This window comes from Giraffa tippelskirchi, chromosome 10 (genome assembly GCF_054371585.1).
Source record: "Giraffa tippelskirchi isolate mGirTip1 chromosome 10, T2T-mGirTip1v1.2.pri, whole genome shotgun sequence".
Taxonomy (NCBI): domain Eukaryota; kingdom Metazoa; phylum Chordata; class Mammalia; order Artiodactyla; family Giraffidae; genus Giraffa; species Giraffa tippelskirchi.
In genome coordinates, this window is record NC_137284.1 from 53,155,660 (window position 1) to 53,172,910 (window position 17,251).

At 49.7% G+C, this 17,251-nt stretch overlaps 1 protein-coding gene across 29 annotated transcripts in view; it reads left to right on the forward strand.

The window, feature by feature from the left end:
* The window catches only part of GRB10 (growth factor receptor bound protein 10), a 218,313-nt gene that overhangs the window by 156,762 nt on the left and 44,300 nt on the right, over positions 1 to 17,251 (forward strand). The window lies entirely within an intron of this gene.

Genomic DNA, 17,251 nt, shown 5'->3' on the forward strand with positions numbered 1-17,251 from the left:
CCATAAAAATGATAAAAGAAATAATACTCATCATTTGGTGTGGAAAGATGAATTTCATTTTCTGAAAAAAACATCACCACTGTCGTCTTCGTCTGGATAAATGAGGCATTAAACCTGGGTTCTTCCAGGTACCTGGGCTGGAGGGTAGTTGAAGAGTTTGTAACATTCCTGACTTTGAGTAGGATCTGCTCAGAGCGGAGGGATTTCAACTTGACCCAGAAGGTGACAGCCACCTTTTAAACCAGCAGTTTCTGCCGTTAAGTAAGACTGGGAGGTGCCTATTTTATAGACATCATCCCCAAGGGAGGACGCAGGCTGAGCTTCAGTAAGTCAAGGTCAAATCACCAGTCATCACCTTGTCAGAGGGATGGGGCGGCAGCTCTGTCCCTCCCGGTTGGCAGGGCCTAGGCCAGGGTGGCTGGCAGGCTGGGGAGGGAGACCAGTGATGCTCTACCATGGGGAGTGAAGTGTGTGTGTGCTCAGTCATGTCCACCTCTTTGTGAGTCCATGGAGTACAGCCCACTAGGCACCTTTGTCCATGGGATTTTCCAGTCAAGAGTACTGGAGCAGGTTGCCACTTCCTCCTCTAGGGGTTCTTCCTGACCCAGGGATCGAACCTAGATCTCTTGTGCCCCCTGCATTGGCAGGTGGCTTGTTTACCACTGAGCCACCTGGGAAGCCCCATGATACTCTACTCATGGGTAGAGTGGTGTAATAATAATGTGTGGTATAATAATAATAATAACAATAGCAACAGTAATAATGATAACAGCAAAGATGACAGCAATACCTAATGTTCACTGAGTAAGGTCTCTGTACCAAGTCCTGTTCTCAGTGGTTTATATATTTATGTACAATAAATACTTTTACTCCTCAGAACAAACCTAAGAATTAGGTACAAATGGCAGCTGTGTACTGCATCTGTGAAACTGAGGCCAAGCTGTGAAGGGTGGGGGTGGGGGGCCCCAGTGTGGATAGGGGAGCTGGGGGGTCGTGTGGTGGGGAGCTGGGAGGGCCCACTGTGGGTGGGGAGCTGGGGGGGCCCCATGTATGTAGTGGAGCTGGGCAGGACTTGACCCCAGGATCTGGCGCCTCTGATTTTAGCCACTACACTAGGTGTCCCTGGGCCCTCGGTGTTCTTTCTTTGCAGCAAGCGTATTCAGAAACGTCTTTGCCTTTTCCGCGGGAACCACTCTCTTCTGCCTTGTCCTCAGGCATCATATACCACACATCCTCTTCCTCTGCAGACTTATCCCCAGGCCACGTGGGCTCTGCACTCAGGAGGGAGAAACACGTTTCTCCCGGGGCTCGCCCAAGCTCTGCTGCCTGCTGACCTCACGCCTCGTGAGCCCCCCCCACCCCACGTCAGCACTCAGAGGCCAGGTCAGTGTCCCCATCCGCGGCTGTGCTGGCTGGGCTGCAGCCCTCATCACATGCCTGCAGTCTGTCAGAGACGTCTGTCTCCCTGGTGACCTTCTGCTTCACATCAGGGTCTAGACAAGCTGTCTGTGGATTGGGCATGGAGGTTGTTTACAACATTACCCATCCTAAAATAAGACCATGAAAATATTCTCTGGCTCTCCCGGTGGCTGGCAAGGAGACAGGCCTCCACCCCATGGACTGTCCAACTCTGTAAGCAGAATCAGGACACCCAGGGGCTTTGCCTGCTGTTTTTCTTGGGATCGGAGCTAGTTCCCCCACGAGAACTTTGCATCAGTGCCTCTGTTTCTGTTCCCGAGATATCACCCCACTCTGGGCCCGGCAGCCAGGAAGGATGCACCACATTTAGCCCTACTTGTAGAGACTTGGTGTTCTTCCTTGTCTAACTGGCTCAAACGGATGTCTCTTTGCCACAGTATGTCCTGACTTTTGATCTCCTGAAGCATGTGTTTTGTTGGTATCACTGGTGTGCCTAGCAGTCTCAAGTCACCCTCATCAGCTCAGTGTCAGGCTATGAGGGGAGTAGGGACCCTCCTTTGTCACCTACCTGAGGGCAAGAGAAACCTGCTGTTCCCTCTCTCCCTGCCGAGTCAGAGGAAACAGGGATCAGCATCCAGTCTGGAGCTCTGAAGTGGTTTAAAAATGGTTGCAGTGCACTGGATGTGGGGGACTCACCTAACGGCACTCCATTCACTGGAAGAATGAGGTCAAGAGGGAAAGAGGAAGCTGTCTGGAAGGAGTGGGGTGCTGGGGGCATTGGACACCTCTTTCTGGTCACTTGACAAAGGGGGTGGAAGGAGTGACACATTCGAGCAGCCACTTGAAAGGAAGACCCCTTCTAGCCCAAGTCACTGCGGCCAAAGGACCTGGAACATGGTACCGGCCCCCAGGTGGAGGGACCAGATGTGGGGGAAGGTAGAGAGGAGTGGGGGAAGGGGTCCAGGGCCCACAGGACGGTCTGCCAGCCACATGTGCACGCCTATGTTTGCCATTACAGGGCGTGGGCAGCCATGGAGTCCCAGCGGCCCTGCCCCTCTGGGCTGTGTGGGTGCGGCTCTTCCCATCGGCCCTAGACACAGACCCAGCCCTTGTCTTTCACCCTGGGGTGAGGATGACGAGTGCTGTTTCAAAGAAGCACTTCCTGAAAATGTGCAACTGCAAGTGTGCTGAGTCAGGATGAGTGTGGACCATGGAGGGGACCTGTGGAGTGGCAGAGGGTGAATTAGATCCTCTGAGGGTCACTTGTGCATCTGTAATGGGATTGCTGGAAAGCATGAGAATCCCTTCCCTCCCATCTGAGACAGATAAGCACAGGCAGTCAGTCAACCAAGTGATATTGACAGGTAGTCCCATACAGGTCCTGCAGTCCCACCGGGAAGGCCGGGTTTTTTAGCATCTGTTTCATGGGTGTTACTGCACATTTAATTGTCACAGCACCTCTCTACACGGCAAGGGGGAGACTGTTTCCATAGTGGGTAATCCCAGCCCACCAGCTGCAGTAGTATGGCCAGACACAGTGGCAGGATGTGAACTTGGCTTGGGTGAGTCTGTCACCCCTGGGGTCCTCTCTGCCCCTTGCAGGGCCTGGTGCTGCACCCTCTGGGCTTGGAGGAGACCCCCAACTGTCAGGCCTCCTGCGAGGGCCGAAGGAACCTCCTACGAGATCTCAACCACTAGTGTTTCTCTGGACTATAAATGTCTTTTTAAATATTAATTCTTTCAACTTGAGATCATTGACGACAGCATTGAACATCTCTTGGTATCTGTAGCTGTCAGAAGTATTGGAACAGTGGACACTTAAAATATCTGTGTCTTTCATGGGAAAAATGCCCATACTTTCACCAAAAATCTAAGTGTGTGCCTTGCCCAGTGTGGGTGTTTGTGATCGGGTCCTGCTACAGAATGAGGGGCCAGGCTAGAGCAGAGCAAACAGCTGCCGGGGTCTGCACATAGACAGGCTCAGAAAGGGCGGCCTGTTTTACTGGATCAAGAAGTGAGTTCCCTTGGCAAACGAATCTGCTAATTCTTGCTGTTGCTGTGACTTGAAATTTCTTTAGGAAAAAAAGGTAAAGAATCAGAAAATGAACTTTTGGCCTGATTACCCTCCCTGATGGCTCTGTCATAAATGCATGTGATTAAACACCCTCACAGGTCATCCCATGCAGAAGCCACCACATGCGTGGAACATGAACACCTGTGCTTTTGTAAAAGCCTGTGGACATTCATGGAGGGAACTTTGGTTCCATTCTGTGGTCTCTAAATGTGTCTTTTTTTGCAGTTTAGAGTGTTTTATGCAGTCACAAGTTTGAAAAGTATCGAATAGACTTTTTGGTCTTGGTTGAAGGGGTTCCATGCTTTGGCAAAGTCTCTTCCACCTGCTGGGGCAGGACCGGGTCTGTGCCTTTCCACGATCATGAAAGACACTCAGCAGAGCCTTCCATACTCATGTACCCCTGCTGGCTGTGGCCCTTCTTGTTTCTGCGTCTCTCCTGGCCGGTCTGCCCACACCTTGGCCTGGTGGGCACCCCTTCCTGTGCAGCCTGGTGCTTGCCTGGAGTCTGCCCTTCTCTTTCCCGCCATAGCTGTTTCATCCCTTTCTTGGACTCTTGTTTCCTTCTCTAAACAAGTATGAAGGAAAAGCAATTTGAGTAGTAAAAAAATGTTTTTTAAAAAATTACAAGAATCACTGGAGGAGACCAAGTGAAGGCGTTTTGAGTGTCTCCAGAGAGAGAGTTCAGTAAACATCCGCCCACACCCCCTCCTGTCACTTCTGTGCAGCCAAGTCTCTGGATTTCTAGGAAAAAAGAAGACAGATGTGACCTCGTTGGGAAAGATTCTAAGTGGACAGCCTCCGCTGGTAAATTTTATTTTAGAACTGAACACTAATGATGAACGCGGTTTATTTTTCCTTGCCCCAGAACAGCTTCCTCGTTGTAATCCCACACGGAGTTGCTTGGAAGTCAAAGCAGCAGTATCTCACTGCCCTGTCTCTAGAACCCTGGATTCTTGGGATTCATTTGTGTCAGGAAACGCTGCACAGGTCCAGATGTCAGTGTCCTGTGTGACAGCTCCACAGGAAGGGCAGGTGGTGACAGCTGCCCTGTGGTGGGGCTGTCATCCCCTCCGGACGGCGGCAGTGATATTGTGACTGGACCTCAGTGTTAGGACCACTAGCTTCATGCAGACCATGGTCAGTGACAGTGGCAGACGGCACCATCTCCACTCTGGCCCCTGTATTTTATCTGGTTCTAGACAAAGCAGATCTAATTGTATATGTGTTTATATTTGTTTAGACTTCCCTTGTGGCTCCATGGTAAAGAATCTGCCTGTGATGCAGGAGACCCATATTTGATCCTTGAGTCAGGAAGATCCCCTGGAGGATGGAACGGCAATCCATCCCAGTATTCTTGCCTAGAGAATTCCGCAGACAGAGGAGCCTGGCAGGCTACAGTCGATGGGGTCACAAAGAGTCAGACACGACTGAGCAACTACGCTGCCACTTTCACTTTATATTTCCTATCCCACAAGTGTTTTCTGTCTTTTCCATGATCTCTGCAAAAAGCACTTTTAATAGCTGAAAATTGTTATGGAGTGTGTTTGAGGGCAGCAGTCAGGCCCTGGGCAGGGGCTGGATATTTGCGTGGTTTCCAGTTAGTTGGCTGTCCTGTGGGTGATGCTTCCCCGAGTGATGTGATGTAGCCTCTGTCACATTTTGATTCTTCCCCGGAAGCCAGGTTTCTAGCCCAAGTCTGTGGTATTAATGTGGCTCCAGCTGCGTGTTGCTGCATGTTTGCAAGGGCCTCTGTTCAGTCTCTGTTCAGGAAGTTATGGACTTCCCTGGTGGCTCAGAGGTTAAAGCGTCTGCCTCCAATGTGGGAGACCTGGGTTCGATCCCTGGGTCGGGAAGATCCCCTGGAGAAGGAAATGGCAAACCACTCCAGTATTCTTGCCTGGAGAATCCCATGGACGAAGGAGCCTGGTAGGCTACAGTCCACGGGGTCGCAAAGAGTCGGACACAACTGAGCGACTTCCCTTTCCCTTTCCTGTTCAGTCGGGGCAGGGTGAGTTTCGTAATTTCTCAGCCCTGACTCCACACCAGGTCGTTGCTGGTGTTCTGTCTGTGAGCGTGACCTGGGGGCCTCTGGGGCAGTACATGGTGTCTTTGAGACCTGGTCCCCCACCTGGGTGATCTCCCTGTGCAGGTGGGCAGCTGCTGGCTGCAGGGACTGTAGGGCCAGGACTGTGGTGGGGACACAGAAAGAGCCAGCTGGTCCCGCCTGCCCTGTGCCTGTGGTTGAACACACCGTCTCTTGGGTCGTCAGACCCCACGGCTGCCCTCGCGTGGCTCTGGCTGTTCCAAGGCTCTTTCTAGGCATGGAGCAATGTGAGACCTTGCAGCACCCACAGAGCAGAGGTGGAGGAGGAGATTCTGGTCCATTTGATGTAAGAAACGTTCCATGTGTGGTGCTGGCGGGACCACTGAATGAATGTAGGCGTGGAGAGCAGGGTCCAGTGGTCACATCCTGACTCGGGCCCCAGGCTTAGGCTGCCCATCTCCTGCAGGTCTGCAGCCCAACCCCCCTCAAACCTCCCCCATGTGGTCTCCAGTGTGGGAAGATGACCAGGAGGGAGCATCCTAGTGACAGTGACCAATAGGGCCTTGAGAATGCGTCCCCAAATGGCACCCCTGGAAGCTGCCTGCTGCCTGCCCTCATCTGGCACGGGTCCAACCAGGAAATCCAGCCTCCACTGCTTCTTCCATCTCATGGACCCCCTCCCCAGGGTGATTTGGGAGGCTTCCTCACACCTGGGCACTGCCACAGCCCTGCCCTCAGGAGCCCCGGAACTGCTGGGAGAGACACGTGCTGGATACTGCTCAGGGCCCAGAGTCACCAGCGGTTGGACATGGGACATTCCCACTGCGGAAAAGGCAGCAGCCAGCGAAGCAGCAGGGACTGGAGGACGAGGAAACGGTAGATTTCAGGGATGAATAAGAAAAACCATTTTGATAGAAAAATCTGCAGGGTGTAAACAAGGCCTGTTTGGTGTCAGTTTCCATTGGTACCGTGCTGCGATGACTTTTGGTTATTTTTAGGGTGGTTTTGGTCAGAAGCAGTGGAAGTCTCCAAATCCATCTCACCCTGCTGGGGGGTTCTTGGGGCTCTGATGAGCGTGGCTTTCTCTGGATCTCAGGTGAGGCTGTTCTGTCTCACCCGAGAGACAAAGGAGCTGCCTGTTCCTGTTCTTTTAGGAGCAGCTGGGTCTGTGACCTCAACCCCCTGAAGGGTCTTCATCTCTTATTCTCTGTATCCATCTTCTCTGGAGTAATTTGGAATTCCCCTAATAAAGACAAGCACCTTCTATAAACCTGAAGTTGTCACAGCAGGTGGACTGTCACAGAGACCAGAACAGATGCTCTCCTGCTGTGGCAGAGGCCCTAGTGACATCGTGGGGACCTGCTGCCCAGCAGGCCAGCTCTCAGGGACCCTGAGGATGTCTGCAGAACTCCCAGCTGTGTGCTTCTGTTTTCTGTTTGTCCTGGATACCAGTCCACTTACTTTTATAGGTGGGGTGCTTGTTTTAATTTAGTTTTATATTGTCTTGGTCACTGCATCAACCCGATATGCAACCAGGAGCACACATCAGATTCACAAACTTGAAATCCAAACTCCTACCCAAAGATTCCAGAATAGGCAGGGTCCCTTCCCCAGGGAGACTCACACAGACCCCCGAGGTGACACAACTGGAGCAAGCACAGCCTCAGGGCCTGGGGTCTTGGGTGGCGAGGGGCTGTCGCTGGGTTCCAGGCTGCTGAAAGGTTGAATTTTATGGGAACCCAGAAGAAGCCAACTGGATTTCACCTCTGAGAGTGAGAGGTTCCCCCTTCAGAAGAGTGTTTTTGACCTTATAAAGCTGCTGTCGAAAACTACGTGGTTCTGGTTTTAAGCAGAGACTTCTGTGCTCTAGAGCAGGCACCGAGAAAAAGAGCCAACAACTCTGAGTGTTGGAATATCATGAACAAGCCATCATGATTTAATTCACTGTGCTCCAACGGTTATCAGCTCTTTGGAAGAAGAGCTGAATTAGGGTCTTATCCTTTATTGCATGTTATTATGAACTATATGACACCTCCCTCCCCAATTCAGATGTGAAGTCCTGAAACCCCTGAGACCTTCGACTATGACTCTGTTTGGGAATAGAGTAGTTGCAGATGTTAGTCATTGAGTTAAGATGTGGTCATGCTGGAGTAGGTGGGCCGACCCAGTAGGACTGGTATCCTTTTAAAGAAGGGACATTTGGACCCACATAGAGGGGAAGGCCCTGAAAATGCAAGCAGTGATCAGGGTGATGCTTATATGCCAGTGATGGCCAGCAGATCCCCAGGAGCTGGGAGAGAGGCATAGAACAGAATCCTACTTGTAACTCTCAGAGGGGACCACCTTGTCTCTGATGTCCAGTGTCCAGAACTGTAGGGATAGTACTTCTGGGTAAGCCACCCTATTTGTATGCACATGCGTGTGCTAAGTCACTTCAGTCACGTCCGACTCTGTGACCCTATGGACTGAAGCCCGCCAGGCTCCTCTGTCCATGGGATTCTCCAGGCAAGAATACTGGAGTGGGTTGCCATGCCCTCTTCCAGGGGATCTTCCTGACCCAGGGATCAAACCCACAGCTTCTGCATGGCAGGTGGATTCTTTACCGCTGAACCACTGAGGAAGCCCTTGTATGTACATAGACTGAAATAAATTCTAGGTGGCATAAACTGTTAATAAAAATTCAACTCCTGGTGGGAGCTCCCTGTGCTTGAGACCCAGGATTGGACTTTGGATCTTTATTCCAGTTGATCCTAGAGCCATCCCCTCCATGGGAGAAAAGTCCTGCATTGAAGTGAGACCACCAGAGGTTGAGTCCCCTCCCCCAAAGGTCTTCACAAAGAAGCAGTCTCTCTCCCTCATCTGCATCCTTCCAGAGAACCTAGTCTGTTCAGATAGACCACACAGTTTGGCAAATGGTGGCATTCAACACAGAGGTAAGAGTAGGGACTACATTGGCCTGACTTACTACCAAGTCACCTGTGCTCAACCAGGGACCAAACCAACAAACAAAAAATGAATTGTTTTAAATTATAAAAGTAACACATGCTCACAGTAAGATCAAAAAGTGAAACTTAAATAGTACAAGGCAGTCTACAATAAAAAGTAAGGTTCCCTTTCTCATTTCCCAACTCACGTCACATTCTTCAGGCATAAGCAGTGTGGATGGATGTTGTCTATCTTGTCCGGGATTTGCCTGTGTTATCATGTTTCCACCAAAAGCCTCCTGGTGCTCCATTGAGTGGGGATAATACTTGGTTTAACCTAACCCTCTTATGACAAACAGTGTCATTGTTTGCAGTTCTTTCTTATTGTAAACAAAGCTGAAATGTACATTCTTGCATATGGGTCTTTGGTCACTTAATGGTGGAGAGCTGGGTGGTTAGATAGAGGATGGGTAGGTGGGTAGGTAGATATATATACTGGTAAACTTAGATAGATTCTCAGCACAGCAATTGCTGATTAAAGGCTGCGTGTGTTTATGACTGTCTGTGTGTGTGTATGAAGCTCATTTTTATAATTGTCATCAGAGGGCTGTGTACCCTGTATAGTACAACGAGAAGGCCCTGGCGCCTGGCTGACCCCTGTTTAAGGAGCAGAGGAACCTGGTATGGGTGTCTTGTGTCTCATTTCGCTTGCCCCCGAGCGGCAGCTAAGTCACTCCCCTGTGATGAAGCCGACTCCAAGCAATCCATCATTTTCATTGGCTGTTTCCGAAGCTTCAAGAAACTCTAGAAGGTATTTACTGAGCCCGTCTGGGAGCAAAGAGACAGACCCAAAGGGAGGTTTGCAGCAGGGGCGTTTGCTTACGAGTCGCCCTGGAAACCTCTGAGTTGGAGACCCAGTGGCTGGAGGGCCGGGTAAGGTGTGAGCTGTCACTTTCAGGTACTTAACTCTTTTTGGCGTTGCATCTTCTGGGTCCGTATTTGGTAGAACCTTGTGCTTTCCTGGTTTTTGAGGAGTTGGTCCCACTGGTGTTTGGCTTACGTTTCTCCCCTGCGGATCTGTGGTCTGAGGTGAGCAAACCTGAGAAGCCCTACTGATCATACAGATGGACGGTGCTGCAGCCCAGGGATCCAGCCTCGACTCTCAGCAAAGGGTTTCCCTTCTGTTGCCTGATTTTAGTTAACGAAAATGCAGCAAACAGGGATGCCCACTGATACCAATGAACATGTTCTGCTTTTTAAGGGACTTTTCAGTAATTACTGTCACTAACTCTTGATCTTTAGCAGTATTCTTGTAGCTATATAATCTTGCCGTAATGGTAGATAAGTTGACTTTCCCAAAAAGAAAGTGTTATTGGTGGTACAAAGGTTATTAGTATAAGGTCATTCCTAGCAGGTATATTTTGGAGGAGAGTTGGGATTTTGAGAGTGAAAATTGTATCTACAGATACATATTCTTGACTCTTAGTAAAAAGGTAGCCCCGCACAGCAGCCCTGTGGCTGCGATCTAGACTGTGGGGTTCACTGTCTGCATGATCTGGACCCAAGGAAGGTCTAGAGGTTGTGGTCCTTTTATAACCTAGCCACTCATGTCTTTCTCAGCTCCTCGAATTTCACCTTTTTCTAAACTTCCAGTAAATCTGTCAGTCTTCAGGTGTATTGTGTTCTTTGCATCCAGCTGTGTGTCCTCCCCGTCCCCTACAACATCAGGGCAATAGTGGGGCAGCGGCTGGGACGCTGGTGCTGGCTGGGCAGGTGCGAGCCGGAGGTCTGCATAGAATCTGATATCCCGCCCTCATTGATGGGGGCAGGGATGCTGCTTGGGCGCAGCTGGAGGGCCCTTTGTCCCTAAAGACCCATAAGACCTGCCCTGCCTCTCAGGCCAGAAGATGCTGGCTGAAACTGGATGCTGGTAAATACATTGAGCAGCTTGAGATAAAGATAGCGCATTGGCCTGAGGGCAGAGCCACCATAGTCAGTGCGGCTCCGGTGGTCTGGGGGCTGATCTGTAGGGTGGCCTGTCCTGCCGTCACAGAACAGAGGGACAGGCAGTGGCGAGGGGCTCTGTCTGACGGGCTCTCCGTACAGCCACCTCGCAGTGCGCAGGCGTGGGCGTGGGCTTTCCGCGGGCAGGTGCGGCTGCACACCTGTGTGAACCGAAGCGCCGTCTTTGCATTCTGGACATATTCCTGACTCCGACCGTGACTGAACTCCCTGGTGCCTGCGGATCTGGGGTCTTAACTCTCCTGACAGTGAAGACAGATACTTAATGGGGAAGGGGGAGGAGCCTGCTGGTGCAGAGCGTGGTCTCTGTGACCCTGCCCCCTTGCGATGATGGCACGCCGTGAGATGCTGGTTGAGGAGGGACCTGCGTGTCATTATTGTCACATGATGTGTTTTTTAAACTTTTACTTTGAAATAACTTCAAACCTATAGAGCAGCTGCAGCAATAACACAAAGCACTCCTGTAGATCTTGGCTCAGATTCCCTAGTCGTTCACATGCTGCCCCATTTAAATCATTTTCCTTGTTCCTGTACATTTATGCCAATGTGTATAAATGTGTGTATAACAGGGCACAGTGTAGCACATAGCAGTTAACAAAATCAGGGTGTTTGCATTAATAAGTGCAGGGATCCAAACCTTAGTCAGAGTCTCTAATTGTCCTTTTTTTAAAAAAAAAAAATTTATTGGAATAAGTTGCTTTACAATGTTGTGTTAGTTTCTGCTGTACAACAAAGTGGATCAGCCATACATATACCCACTCTTTTTTGGATTGCTTTCCCATTCAGGTCAGCACAGAGCCCTGAGTAGAGTTCCCTGTGTCATACAGTGGGTTCTCACTAGTCACCTGTTTTATATGTAGCATCAATAGTGTATATATGTCAATCCAGTCCCCACCCCCACCCCACCCCCCACCACCCCCGGTATCCACACATCCTCCCAGTGTCCTTTATGGCTTCCTTTTTTCTGGTTCATGAACCCATACAGGACCCCCCTCTGCACTGGCTTCAGTGTCTTTAATTTCCTTCCAAGGGGAGCCAATCTGACCACTCCATGTCCTCTGTCACGTAAGCGGTTACTAGAGCCCTGTCTTTGCTTTGTAGGAGGTTTCTTTGGGGCCCCTTAGGCTGTACATGGTGGGGAGACCACAGGTAGCTGCCTCCTCCTTGGGGCAGGAGTTCAGGACGCTGTGATGCTGGTTTGTCTCGTCACTAATGTTGGTATTTATTACTCTTGTCGGCTAGGTTTCTCCATTGCGACTTTGCATCTTTCCCTTGTAACTAGAAAGTGATTTAAAGGAAGAGAACTTGAAACCCTGTTATATGCTGCCTCCTTCCGACGTCCACTGGCTGGTTTTGTCACATATGGACGGTTCCCGTGTGGTGACTCTTGCTCTGTCACTCTGCGTTTATCAGTTGGCCTTCAGCTGTGAGGGCGAGCAGCACTTCTCTCCCAGCTGTGCGTCTGTGTGTGGGTTTATTTGTCAGTAAGAACAGGTTAATAGTTGTCGGATTCCATGGCTCACTGCCATCGTAGTCCTCGTTTGGTTTGGCTTCACACTGTCCCCGTGGGGCTGGTCCCCTTTTCCTCGTGACATGCTCTCGTCAGAGCGCTTCCTTGCCGAGCACGGACCTCCCCTTGCTCTGCATATGTGATGTTTGGGACTAGAGTCCTTTGACGTGGGGCTGTCCTGGGCCCTGGATTATGTTCAACAGCAATCGTGCCTCCGCCCACAGAGGATAGTAGTCCCCCACATGCACACCAGCTGTGACAAGTACAACTATCTCAGACGTTGCCAGATGTGCCTCGGTGGGCGGGTGGGGGGAGTGTCCAGCCCCTGTCAGGAACCACTCAGGGTGGGAAGGGGTACTGCTTTCTCTACTACATTTTAAGATTCATAAGAGAAAATGTGGGTTCAGTTCTTCAGATAGGTTAGCCAGGAGAAGTCTTCAGATTTTCTTTATTTCTCCTGGTGGCTTTATTTATCCTACTTTTTCTATGAAGACTAGAACTTGTACAAAAAGTAGAATAGTGTGGTGAACCCCACATGCCCCCCACCCAGACCCCACAACTGTCAAACCACACCCCCTTATATATTAATATTGTTTTTACCCAAATTCCAGCCATCATATCATTTATCTATAAATCTTTTAGTCTATTTCTATAAAAGATCCAGACTGTTTTCTTAACAATACTCTTAATACCATTGTGACACCTAATTCCTTAATCTCACTTTTGAAAAGCCTTGTACTCAAGTAGGAATTGCATTTACACTGCCTGTCTGCAACCCTAGTGCCATGAGTTCCCTTACAAGACACTGCCATCCCAGGGAAGGGCTTGGCCTTGGGAGTTTGCTCCCCCAGGGGCTATGATCTGCACTGAAAAACCCAGTCCCAGGCCACCTTGCAAGTTTCAGCACCACATTCATGCCACAGGGCTGCCTGCACCCAGCAGAGCTAGAGGCAGAACCAAGTCAGCAGACCCCTTACAGGTTATCTGGTCAACCCGTGCTCTGGGCACAGCACAGCCTTCACCCCACCAGGATGGACGGGCCGTGAAAGGGGCCTCTTTTCTCAAGGACCATCACTGCCTCTCCTGGTGGGCTTCAGCTGCTTGAAATACAAAGCAAACTTCGAATTCTTGGATTTTCAACTTCTTAGACCAGAAAGAGTTGAAAGCCCCGTAGAAGTCTCTGAGCTTAGCAGAGGCCCAGGGTGAGCTTCCTGCCAAGTGCTCCCTCTTCTTGAATTGATGCTGTGGACAGTCTTTGTCTTGCAGCCTTTGGGGAGGGGGATCTTTTAGGCACACGATGCCCCAGGAGGAGGAGTTGAGAGGAGTGTGTCTGGAATGATCATATATGGAGCATTTGCTCTGGCCGTGGAGTTGCATGCATTTCTGTGAGTGACACTCACCATCAGACTGTGTAACATCCCTCTGTTTGGGGTTGAGGATGTCGAAGGTCTGGGGTGGGATGGCTCATGCAGGGAGTGGAGAACAGGAGCTTAAATCCCATGCTGGCAGGTTCTACAGTCTCTGTAATGTTGCACTTAGACAGCGTAGGGTTAGGGGTGGGGAGTGGGGTGCCTTGGACATCTAGGAGAGGGGCCAGCACAGAGCGTGTGCTTGATGAGTGCTTGCTTCATGGGGGTGGAGGTTCGGAGATGCTCAGAGGAATAGTACGCATTCTGCCAAACACATGTCATCTCCTTTCTTGGAAATATTTCCCCTATTAGAGGTGGTACTCTGGGAAAATTGACATCCAGCCATTTATCCTGAGGAAGTAATTCATCCCACACTCCAAGACTCATGTACAAAGATGTGCCAGGAAGCTCTGTGAGGAGAAGGATCATTGAGAAGCCACTGGGTGGGCAGCGCTGGGGCAGCACCACCTTCCCCACAACCCTGAGCAGAAATCCCCCACTAGCACTAACACACCAGAGAAACACAATGACCTGGGTCCAACGTGATGTTGCTGGTGTAATGTGAAGCTTGACACCACGATTGCAAAACCTCAGATGCCGTCTGAGCCCAGTGGTGTCCATGAATCTATTTATAAACACCTGGGCAGGAGAAGACAGGAAGGACACACTCAAGAACTGTAACTGTGAATCTGGGAGTTGTCAGTGATGGTCACATTCTTTCCTTTGTCCTGTATGCGTTTTCCAAACATGTTACAGTGAAAACCTATAAGAAAAGATGAATATATCTGTGTTTCCTTGAATGACTTGGGTTTGAACATGGGTATTTTTCAGTACAAACACAACAGTGCTACTGTCGCTGGCATAGGGTTGGTTGACCAACTAAAAGTTGTACTCAGATCAATCCCTCTGTTGGCCAAGGGTCAACTGTGTATGTATGTGTGTATGCATGTGTGTTTGTGTGTGTGTGTACATTTATGTGTATATGCATGTGTGTATATTTATACATATATGTGAAGGACAGGGAAGCCTGGCGTGCTGCAGTCCGTGCAGTTGCAAAGAATCAGACATGCCTTAGCAATTGAACAACAACAAAAATGTATGTGTCAGAAATGTCCCCTCTATATGATCCCGTCTGCTCCTGACTTGGCATATCCTGGAGGCCACCACGCTTGTCCTTACACAGAGCTCAGAGTGTGGGTACACCCATGCCACCTGTACCCTGAGTGAAGTCCTCTCCTTTATGTCGTAAAGCAGTCACTCTTCCACAGCTGTCAGGGCCACGGTGTGGGCAGGCAGGACGGGGCATCTCTCAGCAGAGACTCGCACACCCCCTGCACGACCCAGAGCCCAGCCATGGTGCCTAGTCCTGGAAGCTCGCAGGGAGGGGAGGCTTGTAGATGAGAATGGCTTGGCGTAGGGCTGCAGAGTCACAGCAGGTCACTGCGGTGGAGTGGAAGCCTCGGCTGAGCTCTGGGGCCCAGGAAGAAGGGAGACAGGTATGGCAGGAAGGGGTAGCTCCTCCCCAGGTGAACAGGCAGTCAGAGCAGCAAGCCTGGTCAGGCCCCAGGCGCTCTGCAGAGAAAGAGATGTGAACAGACGCTCCCAGGACAGCTCAGGACTCTGCTAGTGAGGGGCCAGGTGGGCCCCCAGAGCATCCCTGTGCGTGCAAGGACTCTGACACCCAGAGAAGCGCTGAGAATCTTCTCAGTTCCATGGAATTGGGACCTCTTGGTTCCTCTCTACCTCAACAAAGGAAAATAGGATTGGGGGGAAGAGGGCCAGGGGTGAACCATTTTTGAAGGCTTCATTGAATTTGTTATATTGCTTCTCTTGTTTATGTTTTGATTTTTTGGCTTTGAGGCATGTGAAATCTTAACTCCCTGACCAGGGGTCAAACCCACACCCCCTTCACTGGAAGGCAAGGTCTCAACCACTGGACTGCCAGGAAAGTCCCTGGGATGTTTTTAAAACAGCTGTTATTTTTATTTCCTGTAAGATACCACTCTTACAAATTGCTTTTGTCAGAGTAATAGGCTATATGTATCTATTCTAGAAAACTTAAAAAGAAATCTAGGTGAGCCAGTCAAAGTTGATTCTTCCAGATAGTGACTTTGAGGTGCCAGCAGGCAGCCTTGTGCCCTGAATCTTGCCCGTGAGCAGCAGGCAACAAGGGTGTCCGTGGGGTGCTCCAGACCTGTGGTTGACTTCCAGGAACTACTTTGTGTGAGTTGTTTTTAGAACCTTAACTCCTTTAGAAAGGATTATGAGGACTTAAAATATTTTTAATTGTCTCTGAAACCTTGAAATCAATAGATTATAACACAGACCCTTGTTTTTTTAAAAGTCCCTTTGGGTCTGCACTGTTGAACAGAATGATGCTAATGTTATTACAGCGTATGGTGGGGCCATGCGATCGTCTGTAGCAGCTTCAGTTATCGTCCTTGTGGCTCAAAAGAACATCAGTTTAGAATAGAACTTAAAGTAGAAGTCAGTAGAATTATATTCTTTTCAGTAAAACAAACCCAGCCCAGCCCTGGTCCTCCCCTAATCTGAAGTACATCTAATTTCATCCACACTTGCTAGGCCTGCCCCATGTGGGGGCTCTGAGGCCCCCCTTAGTCAACAGCCTCATGTAGCTCCCGGGAAGCCTCTTGCTGACAGAGAGAAAGGCAGACAGCAGAGGCCCGGGTTCAGACCCGGGTCCCAGTGGACCTGTCTCCCCCCTCTGGGAAGGAGGGGCTTCCACCCTGTGTCTAGTTGGGAGAGAGGAATGCTGACCTTGGAGGGAGTTCGCGTGGGGCCCCGCTGTGGCCTCTGCAGAGCTCAGGAGTGTACTTGCCGCTGCCCGGGCACCACCGGCTTTGCTGTTTTCCCTCCTCACAAGCTCGGCCAGACCAGGATTTCCTCCGCACCTCCCACCCCCATCACCCAGTCTCCCCTCCCTTTTGATATTTTTTTAATTGAAATATAGTTAGTTCACAGTATGTTGGTTTCATTTATACAACAAACTGATTCAGTTCTACGTGTGTGTGTGTGTGTATATATATATATATATATACATATATATATATACATATATATATATATATATACGGAAATATGTGTATATATGGGCTCCCCAGATGGCACTAGTGGTGAAGAAACCCCTCCCAATGCTGGAGACCCAAGGTCAGGAAGATCCCTGGGTCGAGAAGATCCCCTGGAGGAAGGCGTGGCAAGAATACTGGAGTAGTCCCATGGACAGAGGAGCCTGGCGGGCTACAGTCCATAGAATTGCAAAGAGATGGAAACGACTGAAGCAACTTAGCACACAGAATGCACGTGTATATGTATCTCCTTGTTCAGATTCTTTTCCATTTTAGTTTATTACAGGATACTGGATATAGTTCCCTGTGCTATACAGTAGGACCTTGTTGTTTATCTGTTTTATATGTAGTGCTTCGTATCTCCTAACCCCAAACTTCTAATTAATCCACCCCTCCCTTTTACCTTTGGTAACCAAAAGTTTTCTTTGTCTGTGAGTCTGTCTTGGTTTTGTAGACAAGTTCATTTGTATAATTTTTTTAGATTCCACATATAAGTTATATCGTATGATATTTCTCTTTCTCTAACTTACTTCACTCAGCAATCTCTAGGTCCATCCATGTTGCTGCACATGGCATTATTTCACACTTTTTCATGGCTGAGTAGAATTCCATTGTATATATGTACCACTCTTCTTTATCCATTTCTCTGTCGATGGACCCTTAGGTTGTTTCATGCGAATAGTACTGCTACGAACATTGGGGTGTACATATCTTTCCAAATTAGAGTTTTCATCTTTTCTGAATACACGCCCAGGATTGCGGG